The sequence below is a fragment of the Lepeophtheirus salmonis genome, chromosome 2, assembly GCF_016086655.4.
Source record: "Lepeophtheirus salmonis chromosome 2, UVic_Lsal_1.4, whole genome shotgun sequence".
Lineage (NCBI taxonomy): Eukaryota > Metazoa > Arthropoda > Copepoda > Siphonostomatoida > Caligidae > Lepeophtheirus > Lepeophtheirus salmonis.
In genome coordinates this window covers 8839761-8859996 of record NC_052132.2, presented here as the reverse complement: position 1 = coordinate 8859996, position 20236 = coordinate 8839761, and the positions used below count along the sequence as shown (strand labels likewise).

The 20236-nt window shown below is 28.9% G+C and overlaps 1 protein-coding gene across 3 annotated transcripts in view; it reads right to left on the bottom strand.

Moving 5' to 3' along the window:
* LOC121132502 (neural cell adhesion molecule 2) overlaps window positions 1–20236 on the bottom strand; it is a 295780-nt gene that overhangs the window by 166452 nt on the left and 109092 nt on the right. For all 3 annotated transcript variants that reach the window (XM_040727918.2, XM_071894191.1, XM_071894192.1), the window contains one exon: window positions 7974–8098. The gene's annotated coding sequence lies outside the window, so the exon portion shown is untranslated. The remainder of the gene's footprint in view (window positions 1–7973; window positions 8099–20236) is intronic.

Below are 20236 nucleotides of genomic sequence, written 5' to 3'. Positions count from 1 at the left end.
CAATATACTAACAATATATTAGTATAATTCAAATATAGTTTTGCGTCGAATTCCATACATTATCCATCTCCAAATCTCTATAACAAGATTTTGCCTACGATTAAAAAATAAATGAGATCTATTTCTAACTTCTTTTTTTTAATTTTGAGCTTTTATAGACTTAAAATATGCATTATGGTAAAAACGACGACTGACAATTTTGAAAAAGTGTTATGCCTTTTTTTTTTTTTTTTTGAGAAATGTTGTCTAATTTTTTTTCTTTCTTCTTCTCACTGCAAGTAGATGTGATGAAATGTTTTTTTACTTCTTCACAAAAGTAAATACCTTTAATTTTTTGATGAAGAAATAAAAAACGATGCTTACAAAAAAATCGTTTGGGATTGGAATTACGCATTGATTTATCTTCATGAATAAAGTAATTAAATATGGCGGGCATAAATTGGCGGCACAATGTCTTTTTAATTTAGAATACGCAAGGTAGAAAAATAACATCACAATATACTAAAATTTAATTTAAAAATTACTAAATTCTAATTCATCCCATACCTTAATCATTTCAGAAATAGATATTCACAATTAGTAGAGCAATATTTAATGATTAAAACGAATTTATCTGAACATGCGGGGATCCTGTAAAAGTTTTTTTACATTTAAAAGATTCAAATGCATAATTTTACCATTTTAACAATTTATTAGTTTTAGAGTGGAAAACATAAGTCGGATTTGTTATAAGTTTTAAATTCATCTGTCGAGGCATATCCTTATTTAGCAAAAAATAAATAAAGTGAGGGGGTGGGAGCTTCAGGTATTAATCCTATTAAAAAAAACTTTTATTTTACTTCACCATTGTTTGATGAATAAGTTTTTATTTCCCTATTATTTTTTTTTACACTTTATTCTATCTTTTTTATCGCTTTCCATCTGTCTTTCTTTCTCTAGATATTTAAAGTATGATAATATATATATAAATTTGTAAATCTTATGTCCTTAGTGGATATATAAGAATATAAACTTAAAATAAATTATGTATTAAGGTGGGTTCACAAAATTACAAAGTATATTATCCTACAAAAATATTGCTGAGGAGACAAAAAATTTCAGCACGTAAAAAAGAAGATAATTAGCATGTTTAGCCCTTACCATTTGAAGAACATTTTGGAGGAGAACGGCTTGACTATCCTGATATTTCATTCGATTTTCTGCAAGCAACTATGCGAGAAAATGAATAAACAAACTAAAAATTTAAAAAATCGTACAAGAACAGTTACGTACAGTGATGAAATAAAATCATGGACTTGACTTTAAGTTAGTCAGGATTAATTTATTGTGAATATTTTAAAGTACGACATAGGTTTGTCTTATTAAAGGAAAGGAATATTATATTTAATAAACAATCTAACAGATTTTTTTCAAAAATGAACAGTTGTCAGCATTTAGGTGAAAAGGCAAAGGTGGTATGACTTGTCTCCACGTCCATGTAAGTGTGGAGGAGATCATGAAGGCTTTGAAGGGTCTCCTGGGAGCAGAAGACAGTGGAAATCAGGATTGGGAAGCAAGTGGAGAGCGAGAGCGTTTAGGTAGAATATAAATGCTCTCAATGTTGGTGATTGGACTATGAAGGACAAAATAGTAATGATAAAAGCTTGAAAAAATATTTAACACTGCTCAAATTGCTCACTAGAAAAAACGAGGCAAACTTGTCATGTCATATTTTATACAACTCTAATTATATCTATTTATAAAAAGTTTTAAGACATTCTTAATTGGTAGTATGTGCATAACCTTAGGCGATATACTAGGATTGTAAGCAAAACGTGGACTTGTGATTAACTCACATTTTCTCAAAACTATGGATTTTTTTAACCCCCGTTGTTGGTATTTCGTGTATAAAAAAGTAATAATAAACCTTTCATTATTTTTAAGTCATGAGTGAGCAAGAAGAAAAATTTAGTGAATCTCTGATTTCATTTACGCAGGAAATGGATGTGTAAAGATTATGGACTATGGGAAATGCTCAAGTATCCTCGTTTTCAAGATTGACATAATTAAAAAAAATAGAATTTTTTTTTAAAGAAATCACAAATTGGAATACACTATTTAAAGGAGGATTCCAAGTTCCTGGCCATTCCAAAGAATAAGATGAAGGGCAAACGCCACAAAGCCCATGAATCACATCTTCAACAAGTTATTTCTGGCTAAGGGGACTATCAGAATGATATGAAGCACAATTTGGGATTATCCTCATTCCGAGGCCCTCCAACTCCTTCTGACACAATCTTTGAAGGTCAGAAGGCTTGACAGGTATGTCCTCATTGAGATAAATGAAACCCCGAGGAATTAAATTAATATTGTAAATACTATTTATGAAACATGGGTATCATATGTATAGCTACATAAAAGTTAATGTAATATATCTTGATTTTTGTATATACTTTTGACAAGCAAAGAATCAAAATAATTTCTATATTTATATGTAAAAAAAATGCAACTATTTTCATTTACGAGATATTGATTTTGATTTTTTTTTTTTTTTTGATTGAAAGCATATCAAAAGTAAAATATAAGGAAGTTGAATAAGAATCAAGTACCTAATACTTGCCCCAATCACACAATATTTCAAGTTATGATAAGTTATTTTTTATAAAGATTTATTTCCTTGCTTTTGACCAATCATACTTAGTCGTTTTATATAATTAAAAAAATTGAATAACTATTTTTTGAGGTAAAATTATATAGAGAGAGGGTCCCAAAACTTTCAGAAACACCAAATTATGATTAAATTCCTATTATTTTGGATAAAGAGGTTTCATTATGCAACTAAATGACAGCTTAAACAAAAATAAACAAGCTCTGCTTTTATCCCATATCTCCCAGTATAAAAATGTCAGAGCATAAAAAAACAGCAATTCATGTGCGATCCCTCCACACAGCTATCTGTCCCTAGAAGGCTGCAGAGACTGTTGGGATCTCCATCCATATCAAGTAGTCAATTACAGCCACATACAGGAAAGAAGAACCAAATTTTTGCTACCAAAATATGGAGGACTTCTGGTCTGCATCCATGTCCCTTATTTTAGCCTTGACCTCATCCCTTTGCAGTTGGGGGCACCTTGGAGAGGAATGTCTACCGTACTTCACATCCAAATTTGGATTCGCCCTGAACTACCATGATGGCAGCGTGGAACGTCAAGTAGTCGGCCTTCATCATCAAGATGTGTTAATCCGTTCCGTATCGTATTGAGGCTGATATTGTTTGTGAATGAGGATAAATCGAATAGAAAATATATATCAAAATATATTATTTAAACATATCCCCAATTGGGTTTGAGTTTTCTTTTCTTGATTCTATAAAAAACATGTTTTCCTTTCATTATTGATGCTACTTCAATTTTTCTGTCTTCACTTAATATAAAAAAATTACGTGCAAAATTTGAAAATTCATTTGTTGCACTTCCGCCAGAAAATCTTTATATTTTGTTATCCTGAAAATAAATGAATTCGGCCAGTTTTTGTTTCTAATGTTTTAATTCAAGTGATGAAACAATTACCAAAATTTAACATTTTTGGGATTTTTTTAACAAAAAGAAAAACTGTTAACAAGAACTTAGTCAAGAATTACTCCGATGACGATCCCAAATACTACTAGTTTGCAAACTCTAACAAACGGGTAAACTAAATTTTTTAAATGTTGAGCATCTGTGACAATACGTCTAGTACCATTCGTGCTTGACATCCAGAAATATAATGTGGTCTCAGAACAAAAGGATTTTACTAATTTATCATTTATGTAGAAGATCATAAGATCATTTAGTATTACAGCTACGAGACTTTTAAAGTAAACTGTTTTGACTCGGTTCATCCAACGAAAATCCTCTCTTACAAAAGATTGTTGATAGAATTTGTTTTAGTATTCACTTTACTTTTATCAACAAATGGGACAGATTTTCAAGAAATCTTGTTACAAAGTTTTTAAGGTTTACTACAAAGGTGCTAAGATATCGGGTATATTTTTAGGTAACTCATTAGGTAGGTAATACAAATTTTTAGTTGTCTAAAAGAAAATGAACATGCTGGGATTGTAGGGTAATGATTTTGAGGGCCCTGCATGACATATGCTTTTAGGTATTTTCCTATATTTTTAAAAACGTGTTTTACCTAAGATTTACAATTATTAGAGTAAATTAGGTAAAACTGTAAATAAAATAAAAAAACGATTTATAGAAAATATCTAAATATTATTTTTACAAAATTGAAAAGCTTATATAATCGTTAATGGTGAATAAGTTTAGCTGTTAGCTAATAGTTTTTGTAGGAAATCAATTTTTCATTGAATTGATTCAAAGCATTATTACAATTTTCTTTCAAGTATTATTTTAATTATATGCAATTTTTATGGCATATCTTTGTGTTGTTTGAACTTTCATGAATAATGTTTTCAATAGAATATATATAAATTCATTTGCATATTTAAAAGTAAAATATTCAACAAAATATATATAGACATAGAAGGGTTTGCATTTCCCTGAAAAGTAGTCAATACTATGAAGTTTATTATAATTCAATTTTACTGGTTGGAATTTTGAAATTTACAAATTTGGAAAAGGAAAAAAAGAATAGTCTGCCTTTCCTGATTTCTAAATTTAAAAAATATTTATTAATCGGTTTCTAATACATAGTGAATGTCAAATTAATTTATTAAATTTGGCCACCATTGAACTCACAAATGGTGAAAGAGACCTTCATGGAACATTTGTTCAGGTGAAAAATTTCTAGAGGCCCACCCCACGATGTTCAGCCAGAAAGAAAAGTTCAGGGGATTGTCATCCAGACTGTATAGTGGCCACATTTTCTTGTCCCAGAAAGCAATGTAGTTAGCAAAGGAGATCTGAGTGATTTTTTTAGTGGGAGCGGTTGCCCCTTCTTAATGAAATACGACGTTGCCGTTTATGAAATTTGTTTTGACCCAGAAGAGCAGGCTGGACATGAAAATGTCGCTGTATATGGCTGCCACGGGCTGGAACCGGGAACCAGATTAGAGAAGCCACAATGACGTCGGAGGCAACAATGTCTAGCGCCATAATTAAGGCATTTCTTTCTATGATCTCGTTGTTGTCTTGCCTCTTCTTAAGATTGTAAATGGTCTTACGTGCAATTTCCGTCATCCTTACCAAATCTATTGGAGTGTGACCCTTATGAAGAAGAGTTGATGCCCTAAGCATTGAATCTCGCTGTGATGACATTTCTCGTCCGATTGAAAAAAAAAAATACAAGTGCTTGAGATACATGCCTGCCTATACAATGACAGACAGTCCTAATTGTCTCACTATGGGCCCTTTCAAATCTATATAACACAAGTGCATCAATTTCAAGTTTTCGCCCAGTTTGTGAGCTGTGGAATGTTTTACCCTTATATATCAATTAAAATCCTTAAAAATCTTGAATTAATTAAAGACATTCAGAAACATATTTTTTTTTATAAGTAACCTTAACAACTTGATTTTTTTTTACAAGATATAATTTGTTAAACTTATAAAAAAAATTCAGTTTGTATTTTGATAAAAATTTATTTGAGATATTCATCACTGTATACGTACTTTGGCAGTCCAATTTGTACCCATCAGTTTTTAACGAGGTTGTGTGCATTTTACAAAAAAATAAATTACAATTTGATAGCGACTGTCGTATGCCTCAGTTTTCAAATTGAAAAAGATGAAAATCTAAAATTTTATAAGGAACGATATTTTTTGCAAAAAAAGATAATTTAATTAATTTAACCTCAATTAAAAATGGCTAAATTTACGAAAAAATTATAAACAAAATATTATCTAGAAAAATATAGAATTGTATTTGATTTATTTTAATAATAATTCATAAGCATCTTAAAAAGTTTTGGTGGTAACTTATAGATTTAAATGAACAAAAACACAAACAATGGGCTGTATAATATCCCAGTTCATTAACAGAGGGCCAAAAAGAAATAATTAAATTTATGCAACTCTAATCCATATACGGGCAATAAATAAATACTTGATCCTTTGCCGATTTAGTATCTTGACCCAGTGATATAGATCTACTTTTTTTAGATATTATGAATTATGTTCAAATACTAGAACAATTAGTAAATAGGATTTTTTTATTGCCTTTGTCGTCATACAATAGTCAATATTTACGTCATGTTTTTAAATAATTAGCAGAGAGTACTTACGCAAGTATCTAGTTCCATAAGAGTAAATGTTGACACTTTATCAATATATTGTTTGTTAAATCAGATAGCCAGTAATTGTTTAAATATAAATATAAAAATTCGTATTATTGGTTGAACAAATTAAAAAGAACAGCTCTGCATTACAATTTTCGATTTTGGACTACTTTTGTAATTGCTGATTTTGTTTTAAATAATAAAAAAACTTTTAAATCTAGGTATAACAAATTTTATTTAGAGTCAATGTTCGCTCAAATACTAATTTTTGAATACATAAAATGTTTCGTATAGAAGAAACATGAAGTAAGAAATTCAGATTAAGTCAACTTCTTCGTCTACTTTTTTAATATTAACATTGTAGGAATTCTTAGGAATGAAGAATTCCCAAAAGGATTTTTTCTTTTTCATAGGTATATTTTTTTTCTGTATGTTTCTTTTTCAATTCAATTTACAATAATTTTCAATTAGTACAGACAGATATCAAGAATGGCCTCACAAGAACAATTTCGCTGAAATATAAGCTAAAAATGATCTATGATCTGTAAAAAAAAGTATCTAATCATAGATGGGTTGCCTCGAAATGACGAGTTTTTTTAAAGTTTCCTTTAAATAGTATCAGATATACTGTATCTGATACAGTATAATCAAAGATTCCAGTTTTACATTTTCTCCAACTGACGAAGGAATTGTCTTTGTTGTCAATATACAAGTTGGCAATATCTTTGATATACCAGCAAGTCGAATTAAGCGGACCCTTGATGTTTTTTTTCTGAAAAAGCTGAAGAAACATCCTTCCATTTATTTTATTTTTGTGATCGAGTATGATCTTTTATTATCTATGATAAAGAGTGTAATTACCGATAGGTTTGGTATAAGTCTCAAGGCGTAAGATTGACTCATTGCTCCTACAATGAGAAAAGAAAAAGTGGAAGGGATCATAGCAAAGAGTCGAACAATAATATATGCTTGAAGATATAAAAGGTATCCTGTTCCGGCAGGTTTGAGCACAACAATCGTGAGATATATGGAATTTTAAACTATAAAACTTTTTTTTATTCTATTCTTCCCATCTTTTATCAACTTTTAAACCTTTCACGCGTTTATAAATAACTAGAGAAAACTCTATTTTTATTATAGAACTATGTGTAATTTTAAATAACTAGCAATTTTATGCATTTGGTCGATTATATCATAATAAATATATTTATATATATATATTACATATTTCCTTCGCTAGGAGTAACTGTCCATCGAACATACGCATCAAGAGAATATTTTTTCTCGAACACATTGTCCTTTGAGCTTCAACACTCTAGATTTGGGAACTATTTAATTCTTTCTAACTTTCAAAGGGTTGTAAAATATCCCAGTTTTAAAAAAGACGCATTTTCAAAGTTTTTCTCTAGCTTTTTTTTTTTTTTTTTTTTTTTTTTTTTTTTTTATATTCTTGAAGTTTTTATTATTTACTTAAAGGTTTAGCTTTTTCTGACAGTGAATTTGTAAGAAATGTAAGATTATTGCATTCAATGGATAATTTAAATTTATAGATTTTGATTTTTTTAAGGTAGAGAGAAAAAATTTAAATGCATATTTAGTCAAATATGAACTGAAACTACTTTCAGAAAAATTGGGTATTTAAAGTTGTTATAATTTTATGCCTAACTATTGGCACAAATACAAACCTTTCCATATATGAAGTATGTATATTGATTTTTATATGTTCCTATATCAATATTATGCCAAATCTATTAGAACATATTAATATATTTACCTTTTAATTCAAATTTGATATCAATATTTTTTCTCTCCTACGATAGAAATGATGCGTACTCTTCCAGAATTTTACCAACGTTTTCGTCGATAAATATCATATTTAACAATTTTAAACGTCAACACCTGCAAAAAAAAAAAAATGATTTAAATTGGTTAAGACATATAAAAATATTAATATTTTAATCTAAAAACTAAGAGACTATTACTTTGAACCTAATTTGAATGCATATGTTAAAAAAACATAGTTTGTATGTCTATGGATAACAACGATTTTTAACAACGAGCGTGTGTAGTTTTAGTCGGCGCGTCTAATTAAAAAATAAAATAAAAGAGATGCGCTACCATTGAACAATCTTGGAACTCATCCCGTATGAGTGCATCACGGCCAAGTTTCTCCTTCTCATACAAGAAGTTAAGTGACTAAAAAATACATTTGGTTTGTTTTCATTTTGTGTCACTTGTCAAGATGGAACAGCTTAGGAGAAACACGATTGCTGAATTATTACACGCAGGCCTCGAAGCAAAATCCATCGCAAAACTAAATGGCTACTCCTAAAAACCAGTCTGTAGGATCGTTAGATCTCCGACAACATTACCATGAAAGTCCAGGGCAGATTTCAGGTGAAGAAAGTGACTCTTACTTTCAAGTCAGGGATAATCAATTCCATAAAGGGTCTGCAAGCCTGAACCTTTTGTACTTCAATGTTGGAGAAACATGCCTGGGTCACCTCACACAATAGTGTAAAGTCCCTCCATACATCCATCAAGCGTGTGTCCATCAAGTACTCCTCTTTATACATCATTCTCTGGGATAATTGAGGCAGTTATTGACGCCAATAGAGGCAATATTGAAAGTTATTATGTTATTACCATCTATGCTATTAAATAAAATCGAAAATTTGCCAATATACATATATTCAGGATCTAGATGAGGTCAAAGAACTACCTTGTATATAAAATTAAATGAGGCTTTAGATGTTGTTTAGCAACGAGTGTGTGTAGAAAAGGACAGCAAGTAAAAGAAAATAAGACCTTATCTATAGCTATAGTTCATCGATACCCAATAACTCGGAGAAATGTTGGGTTGTCTGGTATGTATTCAATATGTAATTTGTAGCTGTTTAAAATATAATAATCACTCTGTCCATAGCGTTAGTTAGTGATGCTCAAAATTTTTGAGCAGGAGCATGTTCATGATTTTAGGTGCAGGAACAAAATTGCACAATTTAAAGAAAAATGATTTTTTTTTTAAATTGGAATTACTATAAAATGAGCTGCCGATCGGGCAAGAGTGGAAGCGTGCATTCATTCTCAAAACAAGAAAGAAAGCGCATGTGATTTTCTGAGTGGTAATAATATTATTTATTGTCATATCTTATTAAAACTAGACTTTGTTATTATTTTCATGACATGGAAACAAGTAAATTGAAAAAGGGTGTAACAATTACAAAGGACTATAAAAGTATTCAAAATTTGTTTGGGAAAAAAAAATTGTTTGCTTATTAATATGTTTCCTTTTCAGGCTATATTTCACTGTATGAATTAATACAAATGACATGAAGTTCCTTATGGCATAACAAAAATATAATATTGTTTGAGGTTTTATGTCAATAAAAATATGGAAGAAACCAAATATTAACCTATTTATACCATGCTATATGTCAAGTTGTTCCTTGTCATAATTTATTTTAGCCAAAATTGTCGTACAAATGGTTTGTGAATAAAATTATGTAGTTTTTAATATGGATCATGAATATGCTTACAAAATTCTAAAAAATATAACAACATTATTAGGGAAGAGCTTTATCTTAAGTCTAGAAACGAAATAAACATTATTTTTTTATCTAAGTATAAAAATGTATAATCACTTTTACGTCACCTCAAGGAGCCAAGTTGATTGGTAAACGTTTTATTGTACTATTAGAGTCCGTTAGAGTTGAATATCATTTATCTATGTACTAGCAATTGTAGATTATTCATGAAAGAAAACAAAACAAATGTGACACCTTGACATGGTTAAACATTAAGAAATATATAATAGATTCTTCCAACTGTTTTTCCATTAACAAATATATGAAGATACAACATTATGAGACTTTAGTTTGCTAAACGTATATACAATATGTATATCAACCTTGCATACTTTTTGTGTAACATTATATTTTTAGTTTATTTATTTTGAGTAAAATAATAAATGTGAAAAAACCATAATTTTTGAGGGTTTAAATAATTATTTATAAAACATTATTGATTGCATAATTTTAGTCAAATATTTGTAACTTTTTTTTTAAGTTCATAAGTTTTTTACTAGGTAAAAAAGAATAGTACTAAGGAGATAGAATGTAGAATTCCCAATCTACAAATCAAAATATGTAAACATTGTTATTTATAATGAAATCAACTATTTTTCTTGTAAAAAATAAGATTCTTTTATGTGCTTACTCACTAGGGAATAAACCCATCAAAAGTACATATATAAATATTTATATTTATTTTGATTTTATGTCAAAATACAAAGACAACTTCACTTTATACAACTTTTTTGAATTGAACAATATCATACATAGAATGCTTAAGATAAAATATATAATACTTCAAGGAATATACATTAAAGAAAATAATTTCTTAAATTTTATGTACGGTCAATCGTGTCAAAGAGCACTTTGATAATTCAATAGCGCAGACATTCTTGGTACACTTTATAATAATATAACTGTCCGGGTTGACTGCGTCATTACTTTATATAAGAAATAACAATGTAGCAATTAACGTGAGTAGCTAAAGCTCAGCGCGTCTTTATATATATATATGAACATATATATAGGGTTTCGATCTGAAAAGCCTAGACCAGTTTCAGACCGTTGTGATTTCTAATGGACCGAACTAATTAGGTCCTTTATAGAAGTTCAGTCCCATTTTTCTATGCATTGGTTCATTCATAGAAGCCTAACAAAAGAATTGCAATTATTTCGTAATAGACAGTATATGATGTCTTAGGAGATAATTATCTTCTCAAGAATGAAAAAATACTGATTTCAGTAGTATACAATACAAAATACTGTTCAGGTTGACAACAACAAATAAATACAACTTAGGATTTACAATCTTATTTATAATACTAAAGCTTACCTTGTCTGTTTGTTGTTGCATCAAAACTATTCCTGACAAAAGATAATATGATATCTTTCGATTAATAATAATAACAAAACAATGAAATAATGTATCGTTATAACGCCTTAACTGTTCTTCTTATAAATATATTTCAAATTGTCAGGGTTACCACGTTTAATTTTTGTTTTTTCTTTTCCATACCTGAAGAACATGTTTTATAAGACTCTTAGAATTATTATCCTTAAATTATAAGAATCTACTCTATTTTCTACCAAGTATTTTTTTATTAAGTTTTTTAAAAAATAATCTACAATTATCAATTATATGGAAAATCTAAAAGAACTTAATCAATTAGACTGAAGAGAAAAATAATGTTCTCTGTGTTTTATTTTATATATTGGTGGTATTGCAATAGAATGAATTGTTGCTTCAAAGAGAAGAAATAAAAAACACCATTCTTGATTTGTACATTTGTTATTGTTTTTATAATATAAATGAGTTAATCAAATTAACAAAAACACGAACAAGGTGTAACGTATAAAAAATATGTTTATACCAATATAAAAAAAAATTACCCAAAATGAAAGTAAGTTTTAGAAAAATGTCAACATGTTTTTATTTTTTGGCGGCATATTTTAAATTTTAAAAACTTTTTATTCAATCTTTCGAAATTTGATTTTCAATTCATTGTATATAAATACAACAGTATAACTTAAGCACATTTTTTTTAGGTCTATTCAAATAATTGTGATTTTGAAATCAGAGAAATCAAATAGATATGTTCAAAAAAGTTTAAGCGTTCAAATTCCAAATTTATGAATTGGTGGGACAACAACCTCATTTTAATTAATATATATATTTTATTCATCAGATTTAAGAAATTTGTCCAATTATTAAATTAATTTGATTTTTATAGAAACATTCAATTGAGGTGCATATGATCATTATGTGCTTTTCTTTATAAACCAACTGTTTTTAATGAAATTATATGAAGAACTTCTTTTTCTTTATTATCCTTTCTTGCAGAAAAAGACAAATAGGATGAATTATTCATTGATTACTAAAGCAAAATCAAGGCCACTCGTCATTATCAATAATTCTTACGGGAATATTCTTAACGAGATAGAGAATGGGTAAATAAAACTCTTTTATTACCTTCTATGAAAAGTCGAGGGACCTTATGTCATTTTTATTATATGTGAATGATTTGACTGACAATATCTTGAATATTTTGAATAATTATATATGTATAAATAAAGCTGATCCGGAAATGAACTGAAATAAATTCAATTATGGTTTTTAAGGCTATACCTTTATTAAATATTAGACTTTTTTTTTGAAAATTGGAATAATTGAGAGTTCAAAAACTACTATTTGAGGTGTTTTCTCTCAGCTGCAACGTCAGCTTCGTTCGATACACCGCCAAAATTAGGAACAAGCTAAGACAATCTGCTCCATTTATGGGACCCCCCATGCCTCCCTGATGACTGGCATGTGGAAGTCAATGCTGTTGTTGTCTGTGCCTTAGGACTAATTATTACTTTATTTAAGCTGTTCTGTCTTTAAGAATTAAATAATACGATAGCAGCTTAAATATTTAAAAAACCTGTTTATATTGCCATCTAAAAAAAGCTATTGTATGTTTCTATACAAAAAGTAAATAAATAAATTAGGTTTTTTCGACTTCCTTGACATTAGTTTAATATTATTTTTATTTTGATCTATCAATCATAAAGTAGCTCATTGCTGTATGAGTATATACAGGAAAATACATTGTATTTTATTTATAATTTAATTGATTAATTAATTAATACTTTCAAATATTTTTTTATTCTATGTACATATCCAATTGATTTTACCATTCAAGTTAAATATTTTGTTCAATCAGTATATCTTTGAGCTTTTTCAATTATTTTCCTCCATATTACACTTTATATGTGCACTAATATGTTTGATATGTTTCTGTAAAAATGTGTGTTCGATTAAATTTATTTTTTGACTATATATTTTAAAACGGAATTATGGTATATGTACAAATGACGCAGTTCTAAGATATTAAGTGTACACTCAAAAATAAGGCGTCAACAAACAAAAATACTTTACTTTTATGAATATGAATACTGCCTAAACCTCCCACTCGAATCACAAATGAAGTAATACTGATGCCACTGAATGTATAGTTCAATTGTTCTATACTACATCATTGTTTATAGTCAAACAAGTATCAAAATACCAATATTAATTTTGGTTGAAAATAGTGGAATCCAGATATAACTAATTTTATAGTGCGAGAAATTCGTATAATCTTTATTAATACAAAAATTCATATAAAATGTAGAGCGTTGGACAACGAACTTTGAGGTCCTGTGACAGCTGCACATGTGGATGTAGTACGCTGTGGCGTTGAGTCCGGAGGTGACAGCATGACACTGCTCCATGTATAAAAACCTTTACCTGGTTGTCAGATTTTTTTTTTAATTTGTGGGACCCAGGGTCTGGCCTCCAAGCTCACTGGACCTAAACCTCAAGGACTTTTTTAAGGGGGGCATAGCTGAATGACGTACCAACAGATTTTCCTGCAACACCGAGCCGATTTCTAGGATCTGGAATCTGCCTAACGACATTGTCATCAAGTCATGCTCCTGTTTCCACAGGAGCAGTCCCCTCAGGCGATTATTTTGAATATTAATATATACTTTTTCATTCAAATTACATTTGGTTTGGATTAAAATTGGATGATTAGTTTCGAAGAATATATAAATAAAAATTGTGTTGTATAGCGACATTATATAGAAAATAAATTTTTTGTAAATTAACTATCTAATATTAACAAATTTTTTATTTATAACTTAAAAAAATAAAATAAGCGGATTAAGAATAAACTTTGACAAAAGCTCAAAAAGTATCTATATGAAAACTTTTTGGTATTGCAGAACAGTATGCTTGTATTTCATGTTAGATTATTATTATGATTAATCTACTTTTTGTAAAAGAACTAGCCTACAAACTTACAATCTAAATATAATATATGATGATTTATTTTGAAAAAGTGTTTTATTTTTAAATAATCTTATTTCAAATAAATTTCATCTACTTTCATGATCCTCCCAAGTATTGATTGTCCGCTGCTTGGACACCCTCTTAGCAGTTAATATTTTGTTAGATTACTTGTTCAAATGAATACCAATTAAAAAAATCAAATCAATTCAATAATATTTGGAAGAGGCATGGATCTCAAGAGAGATCCATCCCGGACGTGACTACATAAAAATTGCTCAAACACTGGGATTCAGTCAAACGTTTGTTATCAAGGTTAGGAGGGAAATTGGGGCCTCTAAAGGTCATTTTGAGGCAAACGAAATGCAAGCTTAGGTTTAGTGGCTCCAAAATAATTTTGATGATTTAATCTTGTATTTTTTTTTTGTAGGACTTAATAGAGCGACAAACACACCGAATCACTTACAGCTCCAAAGATGAAGTTTTCATTTGGATATAGAAGGAATTTCAGGAATGCCAAGGGAAAATGAGGGTGGGGGTGATTTTATTGAATAAAATAAATCAATATTCATCAAGCATTCTTAATGTAGTTATGTTTATTTTTTTAATCTGATAACTGGTTTGACAAAAAATTACGTTGTAAAAAAATCCTTTTTTCAGAATAGATAACTTGGTCACTCTGTACTCTATACTTTCCCTTGCGTTGTTACACCTAATTTTAGAGAAATTTTTTCCTTATTATTACATGTTTGTAAGGATTAAATTTCAACTTTCGCTGTTTCTAAATTCGAAATAGGAAGAGAAAGTATGATGGGTGGACAAACTTATAAAATGTACCCCTTACATTTTATAAGACTGAAAAATTATTAAATGGAAACATACCTATCTATCCTTTCAAACAAAAAAAAACCCTCTAAATTATTAATGAAAAAAATAATTTTAAAGCATTTCTTTATAGCATTTGCCAGGAAACAATAAAAAATTATAAAGACGGACAAACATTTTTTTGTTCTATTTTTATAATACTTTGAAAATGGTCACTTAACCATAAGATTCACTTTTTTTTAATAACTGATATTAAATAATAATAAAAAATTATATACATATCTTCAATGACTAAAAAGTGAATTAAAAAATAAGTATGTCCTCAACCACCGGGTTGCAAAAAAGTGTTTTAAGTCCATATTGTACTGAGAGTAGAGTTGAAGATTGACATCGGTATAATTTCCACATAAATGTCTTTGCTAAAAATGGAGTAGCTTACTGTTTATTTCCTATCTCCCGCTCTTTTTAGCACCTGAAATAATCACCTCCACCCTCAATTTCCCTTGGCATTCCTGAAATTCCTTCTACATCCAAATGAAAACTTCATTTTTGGAGCTGCAAGTGATTCGGTGTGTTTTGTCGCTCTATTAAGTCCTACAAAAATAGGACTGAACTTCTTTAAAGGACCTAATTAGTTGGGTCCAATAAAAATCACAATATGATGTATGATGATTTATTTTGAAAAAGTATTTTATTTTTAAATAATCTTATTTCAAATAAATTTCATCTACTTTCATGATCCTCCCAAGTATTTTCTATTTATTGGTTCATTTACAGAACCCTAACAAAAGAATTGCAATTATTCCTTAATAGACGGCATATGAGGAGGATGATAATATATTCAAGATTATATTATTATAATGTTTCCAACAATTACCTCTATACGATTTTTCAGTAATTTAAAAATAGATTGCTACATAGCTTTTAATCTTAATCTATAAGTAGAATATATCTTTAAATTTTCTTCCATCACATTTGATGCCTTTTTTATCTTGGGATATGGCAATATGCAATTGTACATTTATTGGTACAAAATATCTGATTGGAAACCAAAAGTGGTATATTTTTTTAACCATGTAACCATCCATAAATAAGGATTTACTTTATCGAGTTTTGAATGTTTTAATAAAGTGAAGGAAGTGGATTTTACCTAGTTGTAATAAACATTACTTTTATTACTTGTCATTTAATTAATGTAAAATATATAAAAGCAAATATTTTAACGATTAATTGTGGTACTAAGAGTTTGTTTACGTACTAATTAGTATATATTTTTGTTATATTGCAAAAATGGATATTAAATTTCTTGGAAATAATACTTCCTTCACACACACAAAATAAAGATATCCTTATGATCTGTCTTTATGTTAAAATGAAAGAAAATGAAAAATAATGTGATCATCCTGACAGTACACAGTACATCAGCTTATCTTTCAGGGCAAGGTAGATAAAAATAAATCGTACTCCGTATGTGGATAGGACAAAGACCAGAATTACTTAAATGTGGATCCTCTATTCTACTCTCAGTCCAATAAGGACTTACCAGTATAGCCCCCCCCAAACAAATCCAGCGTCCATACTGCATGTAAACCCTTTTTTTCCAAAAACTTTGCATAATATTATTTTCAAACCACAACAGCTCTCTTGATCAAATGAAGAAGTTTTGTGATTTGTACTGTGTGCTGTTTATAGTAGTGAGAATGATATGATATATTAAATATTCGATGCACAAAAGTTATTAACGTAGTATTTTTTATTCTCCCAAGAAATATACTTTTTAAATCACAAAACCTCTTTTTACTGCAAGATGATAACATTCCCGACAGAAACTCAACATTTTTTATCAAATCTATCATGCATGTACAGGCTTGGGTAGCAAAACGTGGACTTTTAATTAATATTAATCTTCTCATTAATATAGGAAGACTTAATGATTATTTTTTTACATTCTGGTTTAGCCATCCTAGGTTACTTATCAAACTTTAATAAACATTTCTTCATCTCTTCATTATGAATAGTAAGAACCCAAATGCAGCGCAGATCTATTAGATGCTGAAGCAGAGGTGGTGAGGATTATGGAGATTGTGAAGTACTCCGGGAGCCTAGGTTTCAAGGTAACAAAGATAAATAATGATGGAAAAGTAAACGTTTCTATACAAGATTAGAAGGGAATTTGAGGGCCCTCAAGGTAATGTAGACGAAGTTCCCATCTTACGTATTATTGTTTGGAAGAGCTAGCTCAAAGCCCATGTCATGTCTCCTAATGTGCTCTCCCAAGGTTTCAGGGTCAATACTGATGCCTACTTGGATGTACAAGAGACCAAGGTGAATCCCTGTATCGACATGGTTGTCAATGGTAGGTCTTACATATGGCAGTAGGAATAGGGCGCCTTACCACCCCTCGAAAAAAAAGTCTAAAATATTACCAAGACAATTATGACGCTTTCATCTCCCCGGTCTTTTGGTCTCCAAACTCCCCAGATCTCAATCTGATGGGTTTTTATTTTGTATGAGTGTGGGCACAATGAAACAAACACCCAACCGAACCACTTGCTTCCCAAAGGATGAACTTATCAATCAGATCTAGAAGGAACTCCAGGATTTGCTAAGGAAACAACTGATGAAGGGTTACGGTTTCAGCCTCGTATAGAGACTTTAATTAAGACTTGAGCTGATTTTATTGAATAAAATAAATCAGAATCTATCAAGCTTTCAGAAAGAAGTTTTATAGATGTAGAGAAAATTGGGTTTGAAAAATATTTTTCCCCACGGCACAGATAGCTTGCTCACCCTTTATATACATATCAATATATAAATGTACATATACCATAATTCCGTTTTAAAATATATAGTCAAAAAATAAATTTAATCGAACACACATTTTTACAGAAACATATCAAACATATTAGTGCACATATAAAGTGTAATATGGAGGAAAATAATTGAAAAAGCTCAAAGATATACTGATTGAACAAAATATTTAACTTGAATGGTAAAATCAATTTGATATGTACATAGACTAAAAAAATATTTGAAAGTATTAATTAATTAATCAATTAAATTATAAATAAAATACAATGTATTTTCCTGTATATACTCATACAGCAATGAGCTACTTTATAATTCATAGATCAAAATAAATATAATATTAAACTAATGTCAAGGAAGTCGAAAAAACCTAAATTATTTATTTACTTTTTGTATAGAAACATACAATAGCTTTTTTTAGATGGCAATATAAACAGGTTTTTTAAATAATAAAGCTGCTATCGTATTATTTAATTCTTAAAGACAGAAGAGCTTAAATAAAGTAATAATTAGTCCTAAGGCACAGACAACAACAGCATTGACTTCCACATGCCAGTCATCAGGGAGGCATGGGGGGTCCCATAAATGGAGCAGATTGTCTTAGCTTGTTCCTAATTTTGGCGGTGTATCGAAGCTGACGTTGCAGTTGAGAGAAAACACCTCAAATAGTAGTTTTTGAACTCTCCAATTTTCAAAAAAAATGTCTAATATTTAATAAAGGTATAGCCTTAAAAACCATAATGAAATTTATTTCAGTTCATTTCCGGATCACCTTTATTTATACATATATAATTATTCAAAATATTTAAGATATTGTCAGTCAAATCATTCACATATAATAAAAATGACATAAGGTCCCTCGACTTTTCATAGAAGGTAATAAAAGAGTTTTATTTACCCATTCTCTATCTCGTTAAGAATATTCCCGTAAGAATTATTGATAATGACGAGTGGCCTTGATTTTTCTTTAGTAATCAATGAATAATACATCCTATTTTTCTTTTTCTGCAAGAAAGGATAATAAAGAAAAAGAAGATCTTCATATAATTTCATTAAGAAACAGTTGGTTTATAAAGAAAAGCACATAATGAGCATATGCACCTCAATTGAATGTTTCTATAAAAATCAAATTAATTTAATAATTGGAAAAATTTCTTAAATCTGATGAATAAAATATATATATTAATTAAAATGAGGTTGTTGTCCAACCAATTCATAAATTTGGAATTTGAACGCTTAAACTTTTCTGAACATATCTATTTGATTTCTCTGAACTATATATTAATATTAACATTGAGCAGAAAGCAATTTTTCCTTTGTAAAAGTGAAAATAACTATCAAAATCACAATGATTTGAATAGACCTAAAAAAATCTGCTTAAGTTATACTGTTGTATTTATTTACAATGAATTGAAAATCAAATTTCGAAAGATTGAATAAAAAAAATTTTTAATTTAAAAAATGCCGCCAAAAAAAAAAATACATGTTTTAAAACTTACTTTCATTTTGGGTATTTTTTTTTATATTGGTATAAACATATTTTTTATACGTTACACCTTGTTCGTGTTTTTGTTAATTTGATTAACTCATTTATATTATAAAAACAATAACAAATGTACAAATCAAGAATGGTGTTTTTTATTTCTTCTCTTTGAAGCAACAATTCATTCTATTGCAATACCACCAATATATAAAATAAAACACAGAGAACATTATTTTTCTCTTCAGTCTAATTGATTAAGTTCTTTTAGATTTTCCATATAATTGATAATTGTAGATTATTTTTAAAAAACTTAATAAAAAAATACTTGGTAGAAAATAGAGTAGATTCTTATAATTTAAGGATAATAATTCTAAGAGTCTTATAAAACATGTCCTTCAGGGATGTAAAAGAAAAAACCAAAAATTAAACGTGGAAACCCTGACAATTTGAAATATATTTATAAGAAGAACAGTTAAGGCGTTATAACGATACATTATTTCAAGTGCTAAAAAGAGCTGGAGATAGGAAATAAACAGTAAGCCAGTCCATTTTTAGCAAAGACATTTATGTGGAAATTATACCGATGTCAATCCTCAACTCTACTCTCAGTACAATATGGACTTAAAATTATAACTCCCGTTTAAACCTTCACTGTTCCCTTTAGGTCTTTGAAGATCTTATTCTCAAGTTATTAATTTGTACTTAATGGATTCCTCCTCAAAAATCAACGATTAAACATAATATTTTTACAAATCAGGTTTTGGTTACAACTAAAAGAAGTCTTGGACGCGTTCCAGGTCATATTTTATGCAACTCTGATTATTATCAGATACTAAATTAGGGGTGTGATACTCTAAATTCAATATTGTAAAGCTTTTATTATCCAAATTATGTATAATGGATATGCATATAGCAAATATTTATTATGTAACAATGACAATCAGTGACTTGATTAGTAAAATAATAGTTTTCGACGCTACAGTAATTTATTATTGTTCATGAGACAGCATTATTAAGGTATAAAAATAACTTTTTAT